Source organism: Amia ocellicauda, chromosome 14 (genome assembly GCF_036373705.1).
Source record: "Amia ocellicauda isolate fAmiCal2 chromosome 14, fAmiCal2.hap1, whole genome shotgun sequence".
Taxonomy (NCBI): domain Eukaryota; kingdom Metazoa; phylum Chordata; class Actinopteri; order Amiiformes; family Amiidae; genus Amia; species Amia ocellicauda.
In genome coordinates, this window is record NC_089863.1 from 2,194,813 (window position 1) to 2,202,443 (window position 7,631).

A 7,631-nucleotide genomic window follows, 5' to 3' on the forward strand; every position below is an offset into this window, starting at 1 on the left:
TACAGTTCCAAAAAAATATCATATATTAAAAATGTATCGAGAATCTCTTAGACATTAGTAATGGGTGAAATAAATGTATTTTTGTAGGATGGTACAGAAGGGAAAAGAGATCCATGAAGTTCGCTATCCCAAGAATTTGGCGGGAACCCACTGACCACTCAAGCAACTGCTACTTCTGCATGGTGGACCCTTCCAAACGTCGGACTGGCAAGAATGCACCTGCAATCACGTATCCGGACCTTCCTTCATCCATCGCCCCGGTGCCACACTGCCATGAGCTCCCCGTACCCACTTCTCCGGAGAGAGAGCAGCTGTCTTTAGAAGAGAGCAGCAAGTCAGAGAGCGAGGAAGACATTGTAGATCCAGATGACAATTTCAGAGGTGGAGCTGAGGAGAGAAACCCATACCCAACCAAAAAGACCTCAATGACTTGATTAGAGATCTTGGTCTCACCAAGTCCAATACCGAGCTTTTGACATCTAGGCTCAAGCAGTGGAACTTGTTGAATGAAAGTGTGCAAGTCGCAGATCAGAGGAAGCTTCACTGACTTTTTTCCAGCTTTGCTACTGCCACATTGTGACCAGTCTATTCGAGGCAATCGGAATCGCCTGTAACCAGAATGAGTGGTGCCTCTTCATTGACAGCTCATCCAGGAGCCTCAAAGCCGTGCTGCTCCATAATGGTAACAAGTACCCGTCTCTTCCCCAGCTCACTCGGTGCACCTCAAAGAGGATTACAATAGCATCAAGACCTTGCTGGACGCCTTGAAGTATGATGAGTACGGCTGGGAGGTCATAGGCGACTTCAAAATGGTGGCATTCCTGATGGGTCTCCAAGGCGGTTTTACCAAGTTTCCCTGCTATCTTTGCCTTTGGGACAGCAGGGACACCAAGGCACACTACCACAGGCGGGACTGGTCACAGCAGACCGAGTTCTCTGTGGTGAGGAACAACGTCAAGTGGGTGCCACTGGTGGACCCCCGAAAGGTGCTGATGCCACCACTGCACATCAAATTGGGCCTTATGAAATAATTTGTCAGAGCTCTAGATAAGTAGTCGGCAGCCTTCAAGTATCTTCAAGACTTCTTCCCTAAGCTGTCTGAGGCAAATGTCAAAGCCATTCTCTTCGTCACACCACAGATTAAGAAGATCTTGGAGTGCAATTAATTCCCCAAGAAGCTCACTAGTAAGGAAAAAGCAACTTGGGACAGCTTTGTCACAGTGGTTCAGGGTTTCCTGGCCAATCACAAGGCCGAAAATTATGTGGAGCTGGTTGAGATTCTGGTGAAGAACTATGGCAAAATGGGCTGTAGGATGTCCCTCAAAGTTCATATCCTTGATGCTCATCTTGATAAATTCAAGGAGAACATGGGAGCATATTCAGAGGAGCAAGGCGAGCGCTTCCACCAGCATATACTGGACTTTAAACACCGCTACCAAGGACAGTATAACGAGAACATGATGGGAGACTACATTTGGGGGCAGATTCGTGAAAGTGATTTACAGTATAATCGTGAAGCATTTACAAATTGTGACTATAGTACTTGTGGACTGTAGTGTGGGAATGTATGTACTTTTACAAATTAGCCAACAGGAAAAAAGTGGAGCAGAGGAGGGCCACCACCACCAGCCTTTACCACTGCAGAGGAGTACGTTAAACACAGGCCAATAATGGATGGCATTGCTGGGGTAGCTCATCTGAGCCATCTGCCCCCCATGACACAAGCACCTATATAAAGGGTAAGCTGATCACATTTATTAGCAATTGCTCATCCTCATCTTCATCATAATATTCCTGTAGTGACTGACAGCACCATTAATCTGAAAGTCCTGTAAGTAATTTCTGCATTTTTTTTTAAATTCAGTAATCACCTGACCGAGCCCCAGTGGCCTAATGGATAAGACACTGGCCTCCTAAGCCAGGGATTGTGGGTTTGAGTCACATCTGGGGTGATCCCTGCCTTGTTTCTGCACACAATTGGTAATTATCTGTGGGCTGCTGTCGTTTTTTTCCTTCTGCTCATATCCTGTTCACGTATTGCATCTGGGAAAGTTGGGAACTGCGCCGTTTGAACCGGGAAACATGCATATTAAAGGATATCCTGGAGATGCCAAGGATTGAACTCGGGACCTCATACATGCAAAGCATGCGCTCTACCACTGAGCTACATCCCCACCACCAGCATGTGCTTCCTTCAACAGCAAACAAACAATCCAACAGAGAAAGAAAAGAGTTGCACTGTCATTCCTTGAGTCTCAAAGCATGCTACGAAGCTGTTCCTAGCGTTGCCCAATGGCACACAACACCAACAAGTAAACAATGCAACACAGAAAGAAAAGAGTTGCACTGTCGTTCCTTGAGTCTCAAAGCTAGCTACGACGCTGTTCCTAGCGTTGCCCAACGGCACACAACACGAACAAGTAAACAATGCAACACAGAAAGAAAAGAGTTGCACTGTCGTTCCTTGAATCTCAAAGCATGCTACGACGCTGTTCCTAGCGTTGCCCAACGGTACAATATGTGGATGACATGGGCAAGGAGAAGGAGAAAGAAGCTACTGTGCGCTTTACAATGGATGACACGTAACGCAAGGAACAGTTTCTCCCAGAAACAGCGTGTGAGCGCATCCACTGTGAATAGTGAAGGAGAGGACGAGATTGCAGCGACGCACATGGGTGCTTCATTTTCACTTCTCGGGATCAAGTCATAGACCGCCTGTTGCCAACAATCACACTGTCAGGGCCAGGTGTGATACATAGAAGTTACACGCACTAACGCCGAGCTACAGCCTCTACTATGCTGAGTGTTGCTTCGAGGGTACAGGGACTAAAGAATGACATGTTGAAGTCAATTAATCAAAGACTAAATACATGTGCATTGATGTGTTTCTTGCAACATTGATTGTCAGCTCCATGTCAGCACAGTCCTCAACTCGTGTTGTCCTTGTCGGCAGAACAGGTGTGAGTGTGTTCCTGGGTGGTAAAAGATCCCTTGGCAGAAGTGGGATTCCATCCCAAGCATCCAGTGAAGACTGCGAGCTGAAAGCAGCGCCTCAGACCACTCAGCCATCCTGACTTGTGCGGCTGTGTTTAAATGGAGTCAATCCCGACGTAATCGAAAACAGTGGATATCACAATGGATGTGGTTGTATTTGGCCGAAATTGCTCAGCTTGGAGAGCGTTAGACTGAAGATCTAAATGTCCCTGGATCAATCCCGGGTTTCGGCATTTCACGAGGAGTATGTTCAGAAAGCACAAAGAGCCCATGTACTGCACACGAGTGCGTCTCTATTTTGCAGCAAGAGTGCACTGTGCTCCGATTCAAAGGTAATTGATTCAAAGCCCATTTGCAAATACAACTCTAGGCGAAATCAACGACAGGCTCCTTGTTCACTTTACACTGCAGGCTGTGCAATGACTCCTGCAACGGGACAATTCCTGTAACTATTCACTTCATTGTACTGTTTCGTGCTTTTTTTTTTTTTTTTTTTTTTTTTTTTTTTTTCATGTTCAGAAACTACCTGACTGAGCCCCAGTGGCCTAATGGATAAGGCACTGGCCTCCTAAGCCAGGGATTGTGGGTCCGAGTCCCATCTGGGGTGATGCCTGCCTTGTTTCTGCACAAAATTGGTAATTCTCTGTGGGCTCTTGTCGTTTTTTCCTTCTGCTCATATCCTATTTACGAATTGCATCTGGGAAAGTTGGGAACTGCGCCGATTGAACCGGGAAACATAGACATTAAAAGATATCCTGGAGATGCCGAGGATTGATCTCGGGACCTCACACATGCAAAGCATGCGCTCTACCACTGAGCTACATCCCCACCACCTGCATGCGTTTCCTTCAACAGCAAACAAACAATGCAACACAGAAAGAAAAGAGTTGCACTGTCATTCCTTGAGTCTCAAAGCATGCTACGACGCTGTTCCTAGCGTTCCCCAATGGCACACAACACCAACAAGTAAACAATGCAACACAGAAAGAAAAGAGTTGCACTGTCGTTCCTTGAGTCTCAAAGCATGCTACGACGCTGTTCCTAGCGTTGCCCAACGGCACACAACACCAACAAGTAAACAATGCAACACAGAAAGAAAAGAGTTGCACTGTCGTTCCTTGAGTCTCAAAGCATGCTACGACGCTGTTCCTAGCGTTGCCCAACGGCACACAACACCAACAAGTAAACAATGCAACACAGAACGAAAAGAGTTGCACTGTCGTTCCTTGAGTCTCAAAGCATGCTACGACGCTGTTCCTGGCGTTGCCCAACGGCACACAACACCAACAAGTAAACCATGCAACACAGAAAGAAAAGAGTTGCACTGTCGTTCCTTGAGTCTCAAAGCATGCTACGACGCTGTTCCTAGCGTTGCCCAACGGTACAATATGTGGATGACATGGGCAAGGAGAAGGAGAAAGAAGCTACTGTGTGCTGGACAATGGATGACACGTAAAGCAAGGAACAGTTTCTCCCAGAAACAGCGTGTGAGCGCATCCACTGTGAATAGTGAAGGAGAAGACGACATTGCAGCGACGCACATGGGTGCGTCATTTTCACTTCTCGGGATCAAGTCATAGACCGCCTGTTGCCAACAATCACACTGTCAGGGCCAGGTGTGATACATAGAAGTTACACGCACTAACGCCGAGCTACAGCCTCTACTATGCTGAGTGTTGCTTCGAGGGTACAGGGACTAAAGAATGACATGTTGAAGTCAATTAATCAAAGACTAAATACATGTGCATTGATGTGTTTCTTGCAACATTGATTGTCAGCTCCATGTCAGCACAGTCCTCAACTCGTGTTGTCCTTGTCGGCAGAACAGGTGTGAGTGTGTTCCTGGGTGGTAAAAGATCCCTTGGCAGAAGTGGGATTCCATCCCAAGCATCCAGTGAAGACTGCGAGCTGAAAGCAGCGCCTCAGACCACTCAGCCATCCTGACTTGTGCGGCTGTGTTTAAATGGAGTCAATCCCGACGTAATCGAAAACAGTGGATATCACAATGGATGTGGTTATTTTTTGCCGAAATAGCTCAGTTGGGAGAGCGTTAGACTGAAGATCTAAAGGTCCCTGGTTCAATCCCGGGTTTCGGCATTTCACGAGGAGTATGTTCAGAAAGCACAAAGAGCCCATGTACTGCACACGTGTGCGTTTCTATTTTGCAGCTAGAGTGCACTGTGCTCCGATTCAAAGGTAATTGATTCAAAGCCCTTTTGCAAATACAACTCTAGGCGAAATCAACGACAGGCTCCTTGTTCACTTTACACTGCAGGCTGTGCAATGACTCCTGCAACGGGACAATTCCTGTAACTATTCACTTCATTGTACTGTTTCGTGCTTTTTTTTTTTTTTTCATGTTCAGAAACTACCTGACTGAGCCCCAGTGGCCTAATGGATAAGGCACTGGCCTCCTAAGCCAGGGATTGTGGGTCCGAGTCCCATCTGGGGTGATGCCTGCCTTGTTTCTGCACACAATTGGTAATTCTCTGTGGGCTCTTGTCGTTTTTTTCCTTCTGCTCATATCCTATTCACGAATTGCATCTGGGAAAGTTGGGAATTGAGCCGATTGAACCGGGAAACATAGACATTAAAAGATATCCTGGAGATGCCGAGGATTGATCTCGGGACCTCATACATGCGAAGCATGCGCTCTACCACTGAGCTACATCCCCACCACCTGCATGTGTTTCCTTCAACAGCAAACAAACAATGCAACACAGAAAGAAAAGAGTTGCACTGTCATTCCTTGAGTCTCAAAGCATGCTACGACGCTGTTCCTAGCGTTGCCCAACGGCACACAACACCAACAAGTAAACAATGCAACACAGAAAGAAAAGAGTTGCACTGTCGTTCCTTGAGTCTCAAAGCATGCTACGACGGTGTTCCTAGCGTTGCCCAACGGCACACAACACCAACAAGTAAACAATGCAACACAGAACGAAAAGAGTTGCACTGTCGTTCCTTGAGTCTGAAAGCATGCTACGACGCTGTTCCTAGCGTTGCCCAACGGCACACAACACCAACAAGTAAACAATGCAACACAGAACGAAAAGAGTTGCACTGTCGTTCCTTGAGTCTCAAAGCATGCTACGACGCTGTTCCTAGCGTAACCCAATGGCACACAACACCAACAAGTAAACAATGCAACACAGAAAGAAAAGAGTTGCACTGTCGTTCCTTGAGTCTCAAAGCATGCTACGACGCTGTTCCTAGCGTTGCCCAACGGCACACAACACCAACAGGTAAACAATGCAACACAGAAAGAAAAGAGTTGCACTGTCGTTCCTTGAGTCTCAAAGCATGCTACGACGCTGTTCCTAGCGTTGCCCAACGGCACACAACACCAACAAGTAAACAATGCAACACAGAAAGAAAAGAGTTGCACTGTCGTTCCTTGAGTCTCAAAGCATGCTACGACGCTGTTCCTAGCGTTGCCCAACGGTACAATATGTGGATGACATGGGCAAGGAGAAGGAGAAAGAAGCTACTGTGCGCTGGACAATGGATGACACGTAACGCAAGGAACAGTTTCTCCCAGAAACAGCGTGTGAGCGCATCCACTGTGAATAGTGAAGGAGAAGACGACATTGCAGCGACGCACATGGGTGCGTCATTTTCACTTCTCGGGATCAAGTCATAGACCGCCTGTTGCCAAAAATCACACTGTCAGGGCCAGGTGTGATACATAGAAGTTACACGCACTAACGCCGAGCTACAGCCTCTACTATGCTGAGTGTTGCTTCGAGGGTACAGGGACTAAAGAATGACATGTTGAAGTCAATTAATCAAAGACTAAATACATGTGCATTGATGTGTTTCTTGCAACATTGATTGTCAGCTCCATGTCAGCACAGTCCTCAACTCGTGTTGTCCTTGTCGGCAGAACAGGTGTGAGTGTGTTCCTGGGTGGTAAAAGATCCCTTGGCAGAAGTGGGATTCCATCCCAAGCATCCAGTGAAGACTGCGAGCTGAAAGCAGCGCCTCAGACCACTCAGCCATCCTGACTTGTGCGGCTGTGTTTAAATGGAGTCAATCCCGACGTAATCGAAAACAGTGGATATCACAATGGATGTGGTTGTATTTGGCCGAAATAGCTCAGTTGGGAGAGCGTTAGACTGAAGATCTAAAGGTCCCTGGTTCAATCCCGGGTTTCGGCATTTCACGAGGAGTATGTTCAGAAAGCACAAAGAGCCCATGTACTGCACACACGTGTGCGTTTCTATTTTGCAGCTAGAGTGCACTGTGCTCCGATTCAAAGGTAATTGATTCAAAGCCCTTTTGCAAATACAACTCTAGGCGAAATCAACGACAGGCTCCTTGTTCACTTTACACTGCAGGCTGTGCAATGACTCCTGCAACGGGACAATTCCTGTAACTATTCACTTCATTGCACTGTTTCGTGCTTTTTTTTTTTTTTTTTTTTTCATGTTCAGAAACTACCTGACTGAGCCCCAGTGGCCTAATGGATAAGGCACTGGCCTCCTAAGCCAGGGATTGTGGGTTCGAGTCCCATCTGGGGTGATGCCTGCCTTGTTTCTGCACACAATTGGTAATTCTCTGTGGGCTCTTGTCGTTTTTTTCCTTCTGCTCATATCCTATTCACGAATTGCATCTGGGAAAGTTGGGAATTGAGC

At 46.9% G+C, this 7,631-nt stretch overlaps 9 non-coding genes across 9 annotated transcripts; 6 read left to right on the top strand and 3 right to left on the bottom strand.

The window, feature by feature from the left end:
• Positions 1-2,102: 2,102 nt before the first annotated feature.
• trnaa-ugc (transfer RNA alanine (anticodon UGC)) lies at positions 2,103-2,174 on the bottom strand. The gene has a single exon. It is a non-coding gene; the product is annotated as a tRNA-Ala (tRNA).
• Positions 2,175-3,154: 980 nt separating this feature from the next.
• trnaf-gaa (transfer RNA phenylalanine (anticodon GAA)) lies at positions 3,155-3,227 on the top strand. The gene has a single exon. It is a non-coding gene; the product is annotated as a tRNA-Phe (tRNA).
• Positions 3,228-3,528: 301 nt separating this feature from the next.
• trnar-ccu (transfer RNA arginine (anticodon CCU)) lies at positions 3,529-3,601 on the top strand. Its single transcript has one exon. It is a non-coding gene; the product is annotated as a tRNA-Arg (tRNA).
• Positions 3,602-3,750: 149 nt separating this feature from the next.
• trnaa-ugc (transfer RNA alanine (anticodon UGC)) lies at positions 3,751-3,822 on the bottom strand. Its single transcript has one exon. It is a non-coding gene; the product is annotated as a tRNA-Ala (tRNA).
• A 1,196-nt stretch (positions 3,823-5,018) lies between these two features.
• Positions 5,019-5,091, top strand: trnaf-gaa (transfer RNA phenylalanine (anticodon GAA)). Its single transcript has one exon. It is a non-coding gene; the product is annotated as a tRNA-Phe (tRNA).
• A 283-nt stretch (positions 5,092-5,374) lies between these two features.
• Positions 5,375-5,447, top strand: trnar-ccu (transfer RNA arginine (anticodon CCU)). The gene has a single exon. It is a non-coding gene; the product is annotated as a tRNA-Arg (tRNA).
• A 150-nt stretch (positions 5,448-5,597) lies between these two features.
• On the bottom strand, positions 5,598-5,669 carry trnaa-cgc (transfer RNA alanine (anticodon CGC)). The gene has a single exon. It is a non-coding gene; the product is annotated as a tRNA-Ala (tRNA).
• A 1,412-nt stretch (positions 5,670-7,081) lies between these two features.
• On the top strand, positions 7,082-7,154 carry trnaf-gaa (transfer RNA phenylalanine (anticodon GAA)). The gene has a single exon. It is a non-coding gene; the product is annotated as a tRNA-Phe (tRNA).
• A 291-nt stretch (positions 7,155-7,445) lies between these two features.
• trnar-ccu (transfer RNA arginine (anticodon CCU)) lies at positions 7,446-7,518 on the top strand. Its single transcript has one exon. It is a non-coding gene; the product is annotated as a tRNA-Arg (tRNA).
• Positions 7,519-7,631: the final 113 nt, after the last annotated feature.